At 48.0% G+C, this 20,569-nt stretch overlaps 1 protein-coding gene across 13 annotated transcripts in view; it reads right to left on the bottom strand.

Annotated features, from left to right (window-relative positions):
* The window catches only part of ccdc30 (coiled-coil domain containing 30), a 200,159-nt gene that overhangs the window by 164,942 nt on the left and 14,648 nt on the right, over window positions 1–20,569 (bottom strand). The window contains exon 2 of one of the 13 annotated variants that reach the window (XM_038773508.1): window positions 5,451–5,542. The exons of the other annotated variants lie outside the window; for them this stretch is intronic. The gene's annotated coding sequence lies outside the window, so the exon portion shown is untranslated. The remainder of the gene's footprint in view (window positions 1–5,450; window positions 5,543–20,569) is intronic. 13 annotated transcript variants of the gene reach the window in all.

Raw genomic sequence — 20,569 nt, 5'->3', positions numbered from 1 at the left:
CAGCAATGCGGTTGATTCTGAAATGGCAGAGCAAGTCACTCAGTTGTATTAAACAGCTAGAAAGTCTAAAAAATGAAGCTGGACAGACCGCCTGGCATTGACCAAGGAATCGGAAACAACAACGGCATTCCCAGCCCTGTTGATAAAGTGATCCTTACTTTACTAGCATCTGGGGGCTTGTGCCAAAATTGGGAGAACTGCCCCACAGACTAGTCAAGCATCAGCCTAGCATAGCCATACAAAACAAATCATATCTTACAGACAATGTCCTAGGTATCATCATCACTACCCTGGAATACATCCTGTCCCACCAACAGGACAGGCCCACCAGATGTGGTGGCACAGTGGTATACAGTTGCGAGGGTGTTGCCCTGAAGTCACAACATCAACTCTAGATCTCATGAAGTATCATGGCATCAGGTCAAACATGGGTAAAGAAACCTCAGTGTTGGATATTCCGTACCATTCTCCTTCCGCTGATGAAACAGTACTCTTCCATGTCAAACACCACTTGGAGGAAGCACTGAGGGTGGCAAAGGCACAGAATGTACTCTGGGCAGGGTATTTCAATGTCCATCACCAAGAGTGGCTCAGTAGAATCACGACTGACTGAGCTTGTCGACTCCTAAAGAACATAGCTGCTAGACTGGGTCTTCGGGAGGTAGTGAGGCAACCAACAAGAGGGAAACCCTACTTGATCATGACCTCGCCAATCTATATATCATAGATGCACCTGTCCATGACTGTATTGGTAGGAGGGACCACCGCACAGTCCTTGTGGAGCCAAAGACACATCTTCACATTGAGGATACCCTCCATTGTGTTGCGTGGCTGTACCAATGTGCTAAATGGGACAGATTTCGGACAGATCCAAAACATCAAAACTGGGCATCCATGAGGCGCAGTGGGCTATCAGCAACAGCAGAATTGTGTACACCTATAATAATAATCTTTATTGTCACAAGTAGGTCTACATTAACACTGCAATGAAGTTACTGCGAGAAGTCCCCAGTTGCCACATTCCGGCACCTGTTCAGGTACACAAGAGAGAATTTAGAATGTCCAAATTACTTAACAACACTTCTTTCAGGACTAGTGGGAAGAAACCGAAGCACCTGGAGGAAACCCACGCAGACACAGGGAAAACGTGCAGGCTCCGCACAGACAGTGGCCCAAGCCAGGAATCGAACCTGGGACCCTGGCACTGTGAAGCAACAATGCTATCCACTGTGCTTCTGTGTAACCTCATGGCCCAGCATATCCCTCACTCTACCATTACCTTCAAGTCTGGGGATCAACCCTAGTTCAATTAAGAGTGCATGCCAGGGCTGCACCAGGCATATCTAAAAATAAAGTGACAACCTGGTGAAGATACAAAACAGGATTACTTGCATGGCAAACAGTGAAAGCAGCATGCAATAGGCAGAGCTATGTGATCCTGAAACCAACGAATCTGATCCAAGCTCTGGAATCCTGCCACATTCAATCATGAATGGTGATGCACAATTAAATAACTAACAAAGGAGGCTCCACAAATATCCCCATCCTCAATGGTGGGGAAGGCCAGGACATCAGTAAAAAAGTCACGGCTGAAGCATTGGCAGACATCTTCAGTCAGAAGCGCCAAGTGGATGATCGATCTTGCCCTCCAGCATTACAGATGTCAGATTTCAGCTACTTTGATTCACTCCATGTGTTGCGATCCCAGTTCATGTTAAAACTGGCTGAGAACATGGACGCGCAGTGGTTAGGACTGCTGCCTCACAACGCCGAGGTCCCAGGTTCGATCACAGCTCAGGGTCACTGTCCGTATTGAATTTGCACATTTCCCCATGTGTGCGTGGGTTTCGCCCCCCACAACCCAAAGATGTGCAGGGTAGGTGGATTGGCCACACTAAATTGCCCCTTAATTAGTAAACAAAATGGATTGGGCACTCCAAATTTATTTTTTTTAAACTGGCCGATAAGATCCCAGAATGGATCCCTGGCTCAAACGACCGTAACTTTCTTTTAATGAAATGTGGAGGAACAGAATCACAGCATCACCAAATTAGTTTTAACAGGAAGAAAAAAAATTATTAAACATGAAAATTGGTTTATGATACAATACAGCTTTACTCCCCTGCCTTAGCTTAACAATTGCACACAGGTTTTAGGATTAACATAGATTACAAAGTACATCTTAATCCACAATGGTCTTGTTACCACAAAGACTATTAAATACACAAGATGATTGTGGGCAAATTCTGAATCCAAGTTAGTATCTGTGGATTTCTCTTCAGAACTCCCCCCCCCCCCCCCCCCCCCCCCCCCCCACCCACCCACCCACGATGATTGAGAGTTTCCAACCCCCACTCCCAAAAACACCCATTAAAATCTTCTCTCGTAATAATGCTTTCCCTTGGCGGTTTGCATTCTAAAATCCAGTCCAGGTTTTACTAATGGCATTTTTAAACAAAGTTTAAACAAAATTTGAAAAATCACTCCTCAGTCCCTTCTTCTCCCTCTTTTACATACTGCCCTTGGTAGCATCATCTGAAGATATAGAATCTGATTTCCATCACTGTTAGGCTGACAACAACTACCTCACTTCTTAGCTTTCCTGCTATTATGGATAAGCAGGAACGCTATTCAACTTAACATCTGCAAAATCAAAGCCATTCTCTTCCCAAGTCTCTGCCAAAAGCCCACACATAACCCAATTATATCCCTCTCCTCAGCAGCTTGCTCCTACTGAACACATCAATGTACAACTTTATTTGCCTCTAAACTAGAAACTGCACATTCTATCCATCACCATGGTTATCCATTCCACCTTCATAGCATTATTCACCTCCATCCGCAATTTATCTCCAACTAATGTAGAAACCCTCAAGCACACTTCAGTCACCTCCAGGGTCAACTGTTCAAACCATCTCTTCACCATCCTGCACAAAGTACAGCTTATCCAAAATTCCAACCCTTAACACCCTGCCCATCTCCAATTACTCCTCAGCCCCCAAACTATCAAATTAAAATCCCCATCCATTTTTTTTTTAAGTACCCAAGTTTTTTTCCCCAATTAAGGAGCAATGGCCAATCCACCAAGCCTGCACATCTTTGGGTTGTGGGGGTGAGATCCATGCAGACACGGGGAGAATGTGCAAGATCCACATGAACAGTTACCCGGGGCCGGGATCGAACATGGGTTCTTGTCACCATGAGGCAGCAGTATTAATCATTGCACTGCGTGCCACCCCAAAATCCCCATCCTTATCCATAAATCCTTCTGCAGTTTATGCTTTCCTCTCCCTGCAACGTGGCTTCAGCTCTACATGCCAAGGTAACCTTTCATTCTTTGAGTTCTGGCCCTGTTTGCATCAATGCTTCCTCCCAAAACCTGCTTATCACATTTCTTCACTTCATCGTTTAAAACCTAATTTTAAATATTAACCATCTTCCCGCCAAGATATCAGTCTGCACAGGTAATGTTGACTTCAACTTACCCAGTCTACAAGCTTGCATAGATTTACATGAAAACATTTCTAACATTGATTCAACGTTTTTGGTGCAAAAGATCATTAATTCGACCATTAAGCTGAAAGCTTCAAGGGACACAATCTGAAGTGTCGGAAATTCCGCTACATCAGATTTAATAACATACTGCATTGCATAAGAATGATGCCTCGTCCAAGAAAAATACTACATAATACTTACAGAAACTGTCTGTGGCATTGCCGTGTTCCAATAACTCCTGCCTGCTGTGTTGCCTTGGTCATTCCACATTTACAACTTCCGACTGGATAGTACAGCAAATAAAACACGAAACACCCATTTGGATACAGAGTGTTGTCATGGAACAGTTCCATTTTATCCCTACTGGTGTGCTTGACGTGTTGTTTGGGCTAGTAGCAACATGCACCTCTGCATTGTTGAAATCAGAGCCCTGTACTTTTACAATAGTGAAATGAAATTCCAATCTACATTGAAGCCAAGATTGGTACAGATATTCCTGAACAAAGAGATTTAAAAGCTGCAAATGAAGCAGTAGAATTGTCCCCCTCGCAGAATTATTTTGATCCTATATATAACAGCTAAAACTGTTGTTCTAGATGAGAAAAGAATAAATTTTTAAGGCATTAAAACATGAAAAGTTAAGTTCTAAAAGATGGAAATGGCATAAAACTGAGGACCCGGGTTCGAGCCAGGTCACTATCCGTGTGTTGTTTGCACATTCTCCCCGTGTTTACGTGGGTCTCACCCCTAAAACCCAAAGATGTGCAGGCTAGATTGTAACTTAATTGAAAAAAAAATTAAATACCAAAAAAATTTTTTTTTAATGGAAATGGGAGACAAAGGAAATTTGTCAGGGAAATGTTGCTGATTATTACATTCACATTACCACGGTTATTTCTTTCGAACAGCTCAATATATTCCTCTGCAACTCATAGTTAGTCAGCTATATGAATCAGGGCCAGGTTAGCTCCGTTGGCTAGACAGCTGGTTTGTGATGCAGAACGAAGCCAGCAGCGCCGGTTCAATTCATGAGGTTATTCATGAAGGCCCCGCTTTCTCAACCTTGTCCCTTGCCTGATCCTCAGGTTAAATCACCACCAGTTATAGAACATAGAACATAGAACAGTACAGCACAGAACAGGCCCTTCGGCCCTCAATGTTGTGCCGAGCCATGATCACCCTACTCAAACTCACGTATCCACCCTATACCCGTAACCCAACAACCCCCCCCTTAACCTTACTTTTATTAGGTCACTACGGGCAATTTAGCATGGCCAATCCACCTAACCCGCACATCTTTGGACTGTGGGAGGAAACCGGAGCACCCGGAGGAAACCCACGCACACAGGGGGAGGACGTGCAGACTCCACACAGACAGTGACCCAGCCGGGAATCGAACCTGGGACCCTGGCGCTGTGAAGCATTTATGCTAACCACCATGCTACCCTGCTGCCCCTTATCTCTCCCCACAAAGAGGAAAGCAGCCTATGGTCATCTGGGACTCTGGTGACTTTTACCTTTATATGAATTACTGAGCTCTGGCTTGCCAGACAGAATGCACTTGTTCACCATGCCACAGATTAACAGGACAATCAACGCTCGTACCAGAAATTCTAAGGGATACAGAAAGAACAAAGTATGGAACGTCAGCAAAACGTCTCCACAACGCAACACAACCTAACAACTACTTGCTCATCTTTCCTTCCAAGGTTGGAGAGCTAGAAGTGCAGACACAAAAAAAAGAGTAGAAATTGATTTACAAGGTAGCACTCATGAAAAAAGTCTAAGCAGTCTTTTTCAAACTTTTTTAGCCGGGACCCATTTTTACCAACTGGCCATCCTTCGGGACCCATGCCGGCCGACCTTCGCAATCTTTCATTTTCTCTTACCTTTAATGAGAGAGGTGAGTTTGGATATTCTATATCTAAAGTAGCAAAGGATGAAAAATGACCTACTTGAAACAGGCATTATTCTCTCAGGACTCTGCAGAGCAGATGCAGAATGCAAGTTTTCCTCAGATGGGTGGTTTACAGCCTGGGGATACAGTCTGCAAATTATAATGCGACAATTTTAGACATAGATGAAGAGGAATTACTTAACTCAATGCATTGTGAATCTTTTTAATCTCTAAAATTCACTATCAAAGCGAGTTCTGCAGGCTCAACCATTGAGCATATTGATGCAGGAAGACGGAATTGAATTTTGAAAAACATCTTCTGCTGGGTTGGCGCGCTGATGTCAGGAGGAGGCGGTGTTTCTCTCTGGGGCTGGCCATGTGCACTAATGTAGGCACACATGAGTAGCATTTTTAAGGCTGGTCACTGCCGTTTTTTTTTAAGTCGCTCGCAGCTGGCATTTTTAAAAGCCAGCTGCTGCGGCCGTTGTGCCTGAATTCCCATGATCGGGAATGCCGCGATGGATGGCTCTGCGACCATCCCAACACCGCCTGTGACCCACCTGACACTCGGCTGCGGCTCACGACCCCCACTTTGAAAATTGTTGGTCTAATGGGTACATGTCAATTTTCTAATATGCTCTGCAACAAAAGTACAAAACTGGCAAGTTAAAACAAGTGTTAACATTCTCCTGTGATCTAAAACACATTTGCAGAACACCCAAGCAGAGGATTGAATGAGCATTCCCTTCACGGAGAAAGAGATCAGATTCCAAAATGCTCTGTTCAAAGAGCCCCACTATCCACCTTCCTGGCAACAAACAAAAGCCACCAGTCATTTGAAGATCGTGGCTAGCATTTCAGAATCACATCACAACCAAACAATTTAGCATTTTGAACTCCAGGGGTTATTGTAAAGTATATCATAGAGAGCTAAAATAAAAACTTGCTTTTACATAGAACCAAATATATATTATGTATCCCAAAGCTCTTTACAGCCTATGAAGTACTTTTGAAGTGTCGTCAAAAAATGTAATGTAGGAAATGCACCAACCAATTTGAGCACAGCAAGTTCCCACAAACACCAATGTCATAATGACCAGATAATCTGTTTTTGTAATGTTGATTGTAGGAGTAAACATTGGCCAGAACACCAAGGAGAACTCCCTTGCTCTTTCTTCTTTGAAATAGAGTCATGGGACGTTTTACACCCACCTTCAGCACTGCACTGGATTGTAAGTCTAGATTTTTGTGCCCAGGTTTCTGGAAGCAGAACTGAATATAGAATCTTGTGAATTAGAGGTGACCACGGCGTCAAATCTGGCATACCCCGCACCCCCTCAGATGTCCACCGTCATCGACCCCCCTCATATCACATTTTTAAAAAACCTCCCCTGGTGCAGTTCCCCCCATCCAAAACAACAATCCCAACCTCATCAACACTCTGACCACCTGCTCACCCCCCCACTGCACTTCCGTGAACTAGCCCGCCCAGCTATCCTGGAACCCCCGGTCCATGGCACGTAGCATCCTACCCACCCATTGAAATTCTTCTCCCCCCCTCAAACACTCTCCTGGTGCAAACAACAACATCAACATTCAAAGACCGAAAGAGGCAAAACAAGCCCCCAACCCCCACAGAACAAAGAACAATGGCCCCCAGAGGGGGGAAAAAACACCTCCTCCAAAGTTCAATGTCCTCCTTCTCCTGCCATTCCATTGTCTCTCACAAACTCCATTTCCTCCGGCGTTCCAAAATAGTATTCTCAACCATCGTTAAGTCACCCAGGGGCGAGTCAGGTACAGCTTCCCAAACTTCACCCCCTTCTTAAAGAGGATAGCCTTCACTTTGATAAAGCCCGCTCTCCTCAGTCAGCTCCGCATCCAGGTCCTGGTATACTCATCGCTGTCCTCCCAGATACACTGCCTCGTCTGCTTAGCCCACCTCAGTATCCGCTCCTTGTCCAGAAACCAGTGCAATCGCACCACCATCGCCTTTGGCGGCTCACTGCCCTGTGGCTTCCTCATCAGCACCCTGTGCGCCCGGTCCACAGCCAGGGGCCGTTTGAAGACACCCTCACCCAGCAACATCTCCAACATCTTGGCCACATACGAGCCAGTATCCACTCCCTCAATGCCCTCTGTCAACTCCATGATCCTCAGGTTCTATCTCCAGGAGCGGTACTCCAAATCCTCCACCTTCTCCTGAAGCCGCTTCTGGGCATCTCGCATCACCCCCATCTCGCCTGCCAATGAAGCAAGCTGCTGCTCATGCTTCCTCACCGTCTCTTCCACCTTCTGGATCGCCTGGCTTTGAGAGTCCAACCTCACCTCCACGCGGTCGATCCCCATCTTAAACGGATCCACTGCCCTCGTCAGGTCTTCCAGAGACTCCTTCCTCTGCTGGGTGAACTTCTCATTCAAGATGTCCACCAGCTGTTCCATAGACCACTGAGATGGTAGGGCCAGTCCCTTACCCTCCGCCATCTTCCCCTGTGTCGCAGGATAGGTTTCTCGCTCCAACAGCTCCTTTCGCCTAAAACCACTTCTGGTCCACAAATCCATCCACTGGTGGAACAAACTCTTCCTCCACCACTCTGCACCTTTTTTGACTAAAACATCCACCTGATAAAATCCGGGAAAAGGTCCAAAAACACCGCCACAAGCGGGAGCTACCAAATGTGCGACCACTCACACCATGGCCTCCACCGGAAGTTCTCTTTAGTTCTGGAATTCCACATAAATTACGTCCATGTACATTCTCCAATATACAACTTTTGTTACTTCTTCTAAAAATGAAATTAGTAGTCCACATTAACACTGTTATGCTGGACCGAGACCAATTATTCTTGAAACAGACTTGTGATCACCAATCTAGTTGTGTTCAGATGAATGATTTGTAATGCTAGTATCCAAAAGAGAAAATTTGAGTTAACTTTGTACGTCTTACAAAGCTGTTTCAAGAATAATAAATTGTGTGCAGATATAAATGGGGACAGCTCATATCCTATTTCTTAGGATAAATGAAAACTTAGAGAACACAGCTTCACTACACAAAGGTCTTCATCCTAGGTAGTCCACTGGGATCGAAGGTGATTTACTTCCACTCCAGTTTATGGGTTCTAAGATAGCTGCTAAGTCCAATATGTGATCTCCAGGCTTTGCTACATGCAGGATGTGTGCTTGAAGGTTCAGGCAGATGAAGAGTTTGGAAGTTAGAGTGCTCTCTCACATACCTCAGCTACGGTTCTGCACGTTTTAGACAAGGTCTCTCAATGTGTTTGGTGCCCTCCGGAATAAACCTGTTGGTCACATGCAGAGACTCCCATTAGTCAATGGGGATGTTTGATCATTTCAGGGATGCTTGGCACACAACCCTAAAGTTGTTTAAAAATCCATCCAAGTGCTGAAAAACATCAAGGGCTCTGGAGTAGATGGAATTCCTGATGAAATTCTTAAACATGTCATAGAGTTTCAGTATGCAGGTGACATGTGTGAAACTATACTCCATGTCATTGTCAATTCCGCCTCCAAAACTATAAGAAAATAGGCCGTTCAATAAATCTCCAGAAAACTAAGGCCCTATTCCAACCAGTTCTCACTGCACAACCTATTTCCCCATTGATTAAGACTGACGGCAAGATCCTGGAAAAAGTGGATCATTTTCTATATCTTGGGAGCCTCCTCTCACTGGCAGGAAACATAGATGGCAAAACTGATCGTCTCCAATGCACCAGCTAAATTTTTGGTCAATTGAACACAAAGTTAATGACAGCCATGATCCTTGTGCTCCTATATACTACACAAAGACATAATGGTAATAAAGACTGATATTAGATACACACAGCATTCAGTATTGTCACTAAACATATCCAGTGTATTGGGGTACTAACACATTATTGGGAAAACACACCAGTACCAATGCACTACTAGATACAACACTGTACAAATCCAGTGCATAGACAGATCTTAATCCAGTACACTTGACTGTTCTCAAAACATTGGGTGATATTTTTACTTTTATGATCTCAATTTGACTGCGCCACTACCAACACGAGTGGTAACTGCAACTACCGGTGCTGCACTATAGCTTATCCAATTTGTTCCAAACACTACAGGATTTTGTAAACTCAAAATATATTATACTGCTCTTCAGGATTCAAACAGGTATGGTGCAAAATCTTTTACTTATCCACTATTTATTGTACTTGCAAATACCCAAGTCACAATTATGCACTCCAGCACTTAATATAGTTGAGCACAGTAAGAAGTCTTACAACACCAGTTATCTGTCAATCACCTGAGGCCTGTTTAGGGGCACAAAGGGCACATTGTATTCTTCTCTTTGAAGTTTAGGTATTTTTTGAATCATCGCTTAGCTGAGGTCTGCATAAAAGACAGACAGAAAGCGCACTCAGTAAGCTAGCGCTTTTCAAGGAGACACATCCTGAGTGAGGCACATCTAGAGTGGGGATTGCAACTTGGTAATTTGGTGCAGTGAGGTAATTCGGTGCAGAGTGAGAGAAGGTGCTTTATCGGAGGTGCTTTTTAACCCTGGTAAGTGACTGGTAAGTAGTTTTTCTTTTCATTGTCTAATTTATTTATTTTTATTTTGAAATTGTTGTTGTATAAGTTTACCTAAGGTTTAAGACATGGCGGGAGATCCCAGACCCGTGTCATGCTCCTCGTGTGCGATGTGGGAGCTCAGGGACACGTCCACTGTCCCTGGCTCTTTCACGTGCAAGAAGTGTGTTCAGTTGCAGCTCCTGTTAGACCGCTTGACGGCTCTGGAGCTGCGGATGGACTCACTTTGGAGCATCCACGATGCTGAGGAGGTCGTGGATAGCACGTTTAGCGAGTTGGTCACACCGCAGGTGAAAGTTACTGAGGGAGATAGCAAATGGGTGACCAAAAGACAGAGCAAGAGTAGGAAGGCAGGTGTCCCCTGCAGTCATCTCCCTGCAAAACAGGTATACCGCTTTGGATACTGTTGAGGGAGATGGCTCACCAGGGGAAGGCAGCAGCAAGGTTCATGGCACCGTGGCTGGCTCTGCTGCACAGCAGGGCAGGAAGAAAAATGGCAGGGCAATAGTGATAGGGGACTCGATCGTAAGAGGAATAGACAGGCGGTTCTGTGGACGCAATCGAGAGTCCAGGATGGTATGTTGCCTCCCTCGTGCAAGGGTCAAGGATGTTTCGGAGCGGCTGCAGGACACTCTGGGGGGGGGGGGGGGGGGGGGGTGAACAGCCAGCTGTCGTGGTGCACATAGGCACCAACAATATAGGTAAAAAACGGTATGAGGTCCTACAAGCGGAATTCAGGGAGTTAGGAGTTAAACTAAAAAGTAGGACCTCAAAGGTAGTAATCTCAGGATTGCTACCAGTGCCACGAGCTAGTCAGAGTAGGAATGTCAGGATAGATAGGATGAATGCGTGGCTCGAGAGATGGTGCAAGAGGGAGGGACCTCAAAGGTAGTAATCTCAGGATTGCTACCAGTGCCACGAGCTAGTCAGAGTAGGAACGTCAGGATAGACAGGATGAAAGCGTGGCTCGAGAGATGGTGCAAGAGGGAGGGATTCAAATTCCTGGGGCATTGGGGCCGGTTCTGGGGGAGGTGGGACCAGTACAAACCGGACGGTCTGCACCTGGGCAGGACTGGAACCGATGTGTTTTCTAGAGCTGCTGGGGAGGGTTTAAACTAATGTGGCAGGGGGATGGGAACCGATGCAGGAAGTTGGAAGGTAGTAAAACAGGGACAGAAGCAAAAGGAAGTAAGGGGAAAAGTGCAAGGCAGAGAAGACATAGTCAAAAATCAAAAAGGGCGACAGTACAAGGTACAGTGACTGAGGGGAGCTCAGTGAATAGGCCCAGTGATACTAAAAAGAATAAAACTGGAGATGTTAAGATTCAAAACAGAGGTAAAAAAAACCAACATAAGTGTACTTTACCTGAATGCTCGTAGTATTCGGAATAAAGTAAATGAGTTGATGGCACAAATCATCGTAAATGACTATGATTTAGTGGCCATTACTGAAACATGGTTAAAGGATGGTCACGACTGGGAGTTAAATATCCGAGGGAGGCAGCACGGTGACGCAGTGGGTTAGCCCTGTTGCCTCACGGCGCCGAGGTCCCAGGTTCGTTCCCGGCTCTGGGTCACTGTCTGTGTGGAGTTTGCACATTCTCCCCGTGTTTGCGTGGGTTTCACCCCCACAACCCAAAGATGTGCAGAGTAGGTGGATTGGCCATGCTAAATTGCCCCTTAATTGGAAAAAATTAATTGGGCACTCTAAATTTAAAAAAAAAAAAATATCCGAGGGTATCAAACTATTCGGAAGGACAGAGTGGATGGTAAGGGAGGTGGTGTTGCTCTGTTATTTAAGGATGACATCCGGGCAATAGTAAGGGATGAAATCGGTGCTATGGAGGATAAGGTTGAATCCATTTGGGTGGAAATCAGGAATAGTAAGGAGAAAAAGTCACTGAGAGGAGTAGTCTATCGGCCACCAAATAGTAACGTTATGGTGGGGCAGGCAATAAACAAAGAAATAACTGATGCATGTAGAAATGGTACAGCAGAGAGGAGCTGGTAGAGGGGCTGGGGGCACCGATAGAGTTGGAGGAGCTAGTCAGGGGGATTGGACAAATGCAGTCAGGTAAGGCGCCGGGGCCGGACGGGTTCCCGGTGGAATTTTATAAAAAGTATGCGGATCTGGTGGGCCCCCTGTTGGTGCGAGCCTTCAATGAGGCATGGGAGGGGGGGGCTTTGCCCCCGACGATGTCGCGGGCACTGATCTCTCTGATCCTAAAGCGGCATAAGGACCCCTTGCAGTGTGGATCATACAGGCCTTTCTCGCTCCTCAATGTTGACGCTAAGTTGCTGGCGAAGATCCTGGCCACCAGGATAGAGGACTGTGTGCCAGGGGTGATACACGAGGATCAGACAGGATTTGTCAAGGGACGGCAGCTCAACACGAATGTGCGGAGACTGCTAAATGTTATTATGATGCTGGCAGTGGAGGGGGAGGCGGAGATAGTGGTGGCGCTGGATGCGGAGAAAGCGTTTGATAGAGTTGAGTGGGGGTACCTGTGGGAGGTGCTGGAGCGGTTCGGATTCGGGGAGGGATTCATCAAATGGGTGAGGCTGCTCTACGCGGCTCCGATGGCAAGTGTAGTTACCAATGGAAGGAGATCGGAGTACTTTAGGCTCTACCGTGGGACCAGGCAGGGATGCCCCCTGTCCCCCTTGCTCTTTGCACTGGCGATTGAACCTTTGGCTATGGCGTTGAGGGAGTCAGGGAGATGGAGGGGTCTGGTGCGGGGTGGAGAGGAACATCGTGTATCGCTGTATGCGGACGACCTGCTGTTGTATGTGGCGGATCCAGAAGGGGGAATTCCGGGGGTGATGGAGCTGTTAGCGGAATTTGGGGGCTTCTCGGGCTATAAGTTAAATTTAGGCAAGAGTGAGGTATTTGTAGTATACCCGGGTGATCAGGAGGAGGGAATTGGGAGACTCCCGTTTAAGAGGGCCGTGAAGAGTTTCAGATACCTGGGGGTGCAGGTGGCCAGGAGTTGGGGGACTCTCCATAAGCTTAATTTTACCAGGCTGGAGGAACAGATGGAGGAGGAATTTAAAAGGTGGGACATGGTGCCGCTATCGTTGGCGGGTAGAGTGCAGTCCGTCAAAATGACAGTTCTCCCGAGGTTCTTGTTCCTTTTTCAGTGTTTGCCCATCTTTATCCCTAGGGCCTTTTTTAGAAGGGTGAATAGCAGCATCATGAGCTTTGTTTGGGCGCATGGGACCCTGAGGGTGAAGAGGGTCTTCTTGGAGCGGGGTAGAGATGGGGGGGGGGGGGCTGGCGTTACCCAATCTCTCGGGGTATTATTGGGCGGCCAATGTGTCGATGGTGCGCAAGTGGGTAATGGAGGGGGAGGGGGCAGCATGGAAACGGATGGAGAGGGCGTCCTGTGTAGATACAAGCCTGGGGGCCCTGGTAACGGCGCCGTGGCCACTCCCTCCTCCGAGGTATACCACGAGTCCGGTGGTGGCGGCTACCCTCAAGATTTGGGGGCAGTGGAGGCGACATAGGGGAGAAGTGAGGGGCTCGATGGAGGCTCCGTTAAGGGGGAACCATAGGTTCGTCCCGGGGAACATTGATGGGGGATTTCAGGGTTGGTACAGAGCGGGATTCAGACAGCTGAGGGACCTGTTTATTGATGGGAGGTTTGCGAGCCTGGGGGAGTTGGAGGAGAAATTTGGGCTCCCCCCGGGTAACATGTTCAGGTATCTGCAGGTAAAGGCATTTGCTAGGCCGCAGGTGGAGGGATTCCCTTCGCTTCCCGCGAGGGGGGTGAGCAACAGGGTGCTTTCGGGGGTCTGGGTCAGAGAGGGGAAGATATCTGATATCTACAAGCTCATGCAGGAGGTGGAAGAGGCGTCAGTAGAGGAGCTGAAAACGAAGTGGGAGGGGGAACTGGGGGAACAGATCGAAAAAGGGACATGGGCTGATGCCCTGGAGAGGGTAAATTCTTCCTCCTCGTGTGTGCGGCTTAGCCTCATTCAATTCAAGGTGCTGCATAGGGCCCACATGACTGGGATGAGGATGAGTAGGTTCTTTGGGGGTGAAGATAGGTGTGTCAGGTGCTCGGGGAGTCCAGCGAACCATGCCCATATGTTCTGGGCATGCCCGGCACTGGAGGAGTTCTGGAAGGGGGTGGTGAGGACGGTGTCGAGGGTGGTGGGATCCAGGGTCAAGCCAGGATGGGGACTCGCGATTCTTGGGGTTGGGGTGGAGCCGGGAGTGCAGGAGGCGAAAGAGGCCGGTGTGCTGGCCTTTGCGTCCCTAGTAGCCCGGCGAAGGATCTTGCTACAATGGAAGGATGCAAGGCCCCCAAGCGTGGAGACCTGGATCAATGACATGGCGGGTTTCATTAAGCTAGAGAAGATCAAATTCGCCCTGAGAGGGTCGGTACAAGGGTTCTTTAGGCGGTGGCAACCTTTTCTCGACTTTCTGGCTCAACGATAGGGTACGGGGACAGTAGCAGCAGCAACCCGAGGGGGTGGGGGGGAAGGGGGAGGGAAAAGGTGTGGGGGGCGGACGATGACTATGTTTGTTTATTTAATTTAAATTTATTTTTAAATTCTTCTGTTGTTCATTGGGGTTGGGGGGTGGGGGATGGGATACATGCGTCAATACGGTCTGGGGGTGATACAGTTATTATGGGTTATTTTGTTGCATTTCATTGTTTGTCGTTACGTTTTATATTTTCTGTAAAAAATTCCAATAAAAATTATATTTAAAAAAAAGAAATGGTACAGCAGTTATCATGGGGGATTTTAATCTACATGTCGATTGGTTTAACCAGGTCGGTCAAGGCAACCTTGAGGAGGAGTTTATAGAATGTATCCGCGATAGTTTCCTAGAACAGTATGTAATGGAACCTACGAGGGAACAAGCGGTCCTAGATCTTGTCCTGTGTAATGAGACAGGATTGATTCATGATCTCATAGTTAAGGATCCTCTCGGAAGGAGCGATCACAATATGGTGGAATTTAAAATACAGATGGAGGGTGAGAAAGTAAAATCAAATACTAGTGTTTTGTGTTTAAACAAAGGAGATTACAATGGGATGAGAGAAGAACTAGCTAAGGTAGACTGGGAGCAAAGACTTTATGGTGGAACAGTTGAGGAACAGTGGAGAACCTTCCAAGCGATTTTTCACAGTGCTCAGCAAAGGTTTATACCAACAAAAAGGAAGGACGGTAGAAAGAGGGAAAATCGACCGTGGATATCTAAGGAAATAAGGGAGAGTATCAAATTGAAGGAAAAAGCATATAAAGTGGCAAAGATTGCTGGGAGACTAGAGGACTGGGAAATCTTTAGGGGGCAACAGAAAGCTGCTAAAAAACCTATAAGGAAGAGTAAGATAGAGTATGAGAGTAAACTTGCTCAGAATATAAAAACAGACAGTAAAAGTTTTTACAAATATATAAAACAAAAAAGAGTGGCTAAGGTAAATATTGGTCCTTTAGAGGATGAGAAGGGAGTTTTAATAATGGGAAATGAGGAAATGGCTGAGGAACTGAACAGGTTTTTTGGGTCGGTCTTCACAGTGGAAGACACAAATAACATGCCAGCGACTGATAGAAATGAGGCTATGACAGGTGAGGACCTTGAGAGGATTGTTATCACTAAGGAGGTAGTGATGGGCAAGCTAATGGGGCTAAAGGTAGACAAGTCTCCTGGCACTGATGGAATGCATCCCAGAGTGCTAAAAGAGATGGCTAGGGAAATTGCAGATGCACTAGTGATAATTTACAAAAATGCACTAGACTCTGGGGTGGTCCCGATGGATTGGAAATTAGCAAACGTGACACCGCTGTTTAAAAAAGGAGGTAGGCAGAAAGCGCGAAATTACAGGCCAGTGAGCTTTAACTTCGGTTGTAGGGAAGATGCTGGAATCTTTTTTTTAAAATAATTTTTATTGAAATTTTTACAAAATATAAACTCAACTCTATTAACAAAACAACCGCGGTAACACCCCAAGAACATAGAACATAGAACAGCACAGCACAGAACAGGCCCTTCGGCCCTCAATGTTGTGCCGAGCCATGATCACCCTGCTCAAACCCACGTATCCACCCTATACCCGTAACCCAACAACACCCCCCTTAACCTTACTTTCATTAGGACACTACGGGCAATTTAGCATGGCCAATCCACCTAACCCGCACATCTTTGGACTGTGGGAGGAAACCGGAGCACCCGGAGGAAACCCACGCACACAGGGGGAGGACGTGCAGACTCCACACAGACAGTGACCCAGCCGGGAATCGAACCTGGGACCCTGGAGCTGTGAAGCATTTATGCTAACCACCATGCTACCCTGCTGCCCTTTTTTTTTCAAACGTGTTTTTCAAACAATTCCCACCCAACTTCATAAGCAACTACAAACAAAAGAAAAACAAACAAAAAAAACAAAAGAACACCCAACAACAAAAGGGAAAGAGATAGCACCCGCCACATACCACAGACCCATGTACACAGTTCTCCCTCCCCCCGATCCAAACCCCATCCTCCCTCCCCCCCTCCCCCCAGGGTTGCTGCTGCTGCCGGTCTATTTCCCTACCGTTCCGCCAGGAAGTCCAGGAAAGGCTGCCACCGCCTAAAAAACCCTTGTACTGATCCCCTCAGGGCAAATTTCACCTTCTCCAATTTGCTGAACCTCGCCATATCATTGATCCAGGCCTCCACGCTTGGGGGGCCTCGCATCCTTCCACTGAAGAAGAATCCTCCGCCGGGCTACTAGGGACGCAAAGGCCAGAACACCGGCCTCTTTCGCCTCCTGCACTCCCAGCTCCACTGCAACCCCAAAAATTGCGAGTCCGCAGCCTGGCTTGACCCTGGATCCCACCACCCTCGACACTGTCCTTGCTACCCCCTTCCAAAACTCCCCCAGCGCTGGGCACACCCAAAACATATGGGCGTGGTTCGCTGGGCTCCCCGAGCACCTAGCACACCTGTCCTCGCCCCCAAAAAACCTACCCATCCTCGTCCCAGTCATGTGGGCCCTATGCAGCACCTTGAACTGTATGAGGCTAAGCCTCACACAGGAAGAGGAGGAATTCACTCTCTCTAGGGCATCCGCCCACGTCCCCTCCTCAATCTCCTCACCCAGCTCCTCTTCCCATTTACCCTTCAGTTCCTCCACCGAGGCCTCGTCTACCTCCTGCATTACCCGGTATATGTCCGAAATCCTCCCTCCTCCAACCCACACCCCTGAGAGCAACCGATCCCGCACCCCTCGTGGGGGCAGCAAGGGGAACCCCTCCACCTGCTGCCTGGCAAACGCCCTCACCTGCATGTACCTAAACATGTTCCCCGGGGGAGCCCAAACTTCCCCTCTAACTCCCCCAAGCTCGCGAACCTCCCCTCCACGAACAGGTCCCTCAACCTCCTAAGCCCTGCCCTGTGCCAGCCCAGAAATCTGCCATCAATGCTCCCTGGGACAAACCGATGGTTCCCCCATATCGGGGCCTCCATCGAGCCCCCCACTTCTCCCCTGTGCCGTCTCCATTGCCCACAAATTTTGAGGGTAGCCGCCACCACCGGGCTCGTGGTATACCTCGTTGGAGGGAGCGGCAACGGCGCCGTTACCAGCGCCTCCAGGCTCGTGCCCACACATGACGCTGCCTCCATCCTCTTCCATGCTGCCCCTCCTCGTCCATTACCCACTTACGCACCATCGCTGCGTTGGAAGCCCAATAGTACCCACAGACGTTGGGCAATGCCAGCCCCCCCCATATCTCTGCCTCGTTCCAGGAAAACTCTTCTCACCCTCGGAGTCCCATGCGCCCACACAAATCCCGTGATACTTGGATTGGATTTGTTTATTGTCACGTGTACCGAGGTACAGTGAAAAGTATTTTTCTGCAAGCAGCTCAACAGATCATTCAGTACATGGAAGAAAAGGGAATTAAACAAAATTCAAGAAAATACATGATAATACATAATAGGGCAACACAAGATATACAATGTAACTACATAAGCATTGGCATCGGTTGAAGCATACAGGGTGTAGTGTTAATGAGGTCAGTCAATAAGAGGGTCATTTAGGAGTCTGGTGACAGTGGGGAAGAAGCTGTTTTTGAGTCTGTTCGTGCGTGTTCTCAGACTTCTGAATCTCCTGCCCGATAGAAGAAGTTGGAAGAGTGAGTAAGCCGGGTGGGAGGGGTCTTTGATTATGCTGCCCGCTTTTCCCCGGCAGCGGGAGGTGTAAATGGAATCAATGGATGGGAGGCAGGTTCGTGTGATGGACTGGGCGGTATTCACGACTCTCTGAAGTTGCTTGCGGTCCTGGGCCGAGCAGTTGCCATACCAGGCTGTGATGCAGCCCGATAGGATGCTTTCTATCGTGCATCTGTAAAAGTTGGTAAGGGTTAATGTGGACATGCCGAATTTCCTTAGTTTCCTGAGGAAGTATAGGCGCTGTTGTGCTTTCTTGGTGATAGCGTCGACATGAGTGGACCAGGATAGATTTTTGGTGATCTGCACCCCTAGGAATTTGAAACTGCTAACCATCTCCACCTCGGCTCCGTTGATGCTGACAGGGGTGTGTACAGTACTTTGCTTCCTGAAGTCGATGACCAGCTCTTTAGTTTTGCTGGCATTGAGGGAGAGATTGTTGTCGTTACACCACTCCACTAGGTTCTCTATCTCCCTCCTGTATTCTGACTCGTCGTTATTCGAGATCCGGCCCACTATGGTCGTATCGTCAACAAACTTGTAGATGGAGTTGGAACCAAGTTTTGCCACGCAGTCGTGTGTGTACAGGGAGTAGAGTAGGGGGCTAAGTACGCAGCCTTGCGGGGCACCGGTACTGAGGACTATTGTGGAGGAGGTGTTGGTGTTCATTCTTACTGACTGTGGTCTGTTGGTCAGAAAGTCAAGGATCCAGTTGCAGAGTGGAGAGCCAAGTCCTAGGTTTTGGAGCTTTGATATGAGCTTGGCTGGGATTATGGTGTTGAAGGCAGAGCTGTAGTCAATAAATAGGAGTCTGATGTAGGAGTCCTTGTTTTCGAGATGCTCTAGGGATGAGTGTATGGCCAGGGAAATGGCGTCTGATGTGGACCCGTTGCGACGGTATGCGAATTGAAATGGGTCAAGGCGTTCCGGGAGTATGGAGGTGATGCGCTTCATGATCAGCCTCTCAAAGCACTTCATTACAACTGACGTCAGGGCCACCGGGCGGTAGTCATTGAGGCAGGTTGCCTGGTTCTTTTTTGGTACCGGTATGATGGTGGTCTTCTTGAAGCAGGTGGGGACCTCGGAGTGGAGTAGGGATAGGTTAAAGATGTCTGTGAATACCTCTGCCAGCTGGTATGCGCAGGCTCTGAGTGCACGGCCAGGGATCCCGTCCGGGCCCACCGCCTTCCGTGGGTTCACTTTCAGGAAGGCCGATCTGACTTCGGAAACTGTGATGGTGGGTATGGGTGAATTATGGGCTGCTGGGGCACTCGACAGCGGATTGTTGGTTGCCTGCTCAAACCGAGCATAGAATGCATTAAGTTCATTGGGGAGGGGTGTGCTGCTGCCAGAGATACTGCTCGGCTTCGCTTTGTAGCCCATTATGTTGTTTAGTCCTTGCCACAACCGCCGAGAGTCTGTCTGTGACTCTAGCTTAGTTTGATATTCTCTCTTAGCATCTCGGATGGCTTTGCGGAGGTCGTACCTGGATTTCTTGTATAGGGCAGGGTCGTCTGCCTTGAACGCCTCAGATCTGTCCTTCAGTAGGGAGTCAATCTCGCGGTTGAGCCATGGTTTCCGGTTGGGGAACGTACGTACTGCTTTCTTTGGCATGCAGTCGTCCACACATTTGCTGATGAAGTCTGTGACGGTGGTGACATACTCATTTATTTTAGTCGCTGAGTTCTTAAATATGGACCAATCCACTGTCTCTAAGCAGTCACGCAAGAGCTCTTCTGTCTCCTCGGACCAGCACTGCACAACCTTCTTAGCTGGATTCTCCCGTTTGAGTTTCTGCTTGTAAGACGGGAGAAGGAGCACAGTCTTATCGTCTGATTTCCCAAAGTGCGGTCGGGGGATGGAACGGTTTTTTGAGTAGCAGTGGTCAAGAGTGTTGTCGCCCCTGGTGGGACAGATGTGCTGGTGGAATTTTGGCAGGACACTCTTGAGGTTGGCCTTGTTGAAGTCTCCGGCCACAATGAACAAGGCCTCCGGGTGTTCTGTTTCATAGTTGTTTTTGACTGTGTACAGTTCATCCAGCGCCTTCCTCACTTCTGCCTGGGGTGGGATGTAGACCGCTGTGATAATGGCTGAAGTGAACGCACGTGGAAGATAGTATGGGCGGCACGTTACGGCCAAGTGTTCCAGGTCTGGGGAGCAGTAGGTCGCCAGGGTCACCACATCCAAGCACCAGGAGGAGTTGATGAGGAGGCAAACCCCTCCACCCTTCGCTTTGCCTGAAGATGCCGTGCGGTCCGCCCGGTGAATAGAGAAGCCTTCAGGTTGTATGGCACAGTCCGGTGAGGCGGGGCTGAGCCATGTCTCTGTGAAACAGAGCACACAGCAGTCTCTTACTTCCCTCTGAGAGGTAAGTCTGGCGTTAAGTTCATCCAGCTTGTTTTCAATCGCTTGGACGTTTGCCAGGAGTATGCT

This window comes from Scyliorhinus canicula, chromosome 16, assembly GCF_902713615.1.
Source record: "Scyliorhinus canicula chromosome 16, sScyCan1.1, whole genome shotgun sequence".
NCBI classification, from domain to species: Eukaryota; Metazoa; Chordata; class Chondrichthyes; order Carcharhiniformes; family Scyliorhinidae; genus Scyliorhinus; species Scyliorhinus canicula.
This window is presented reverse-complemented; position numbering and strand designations above follow the sequence as displayed.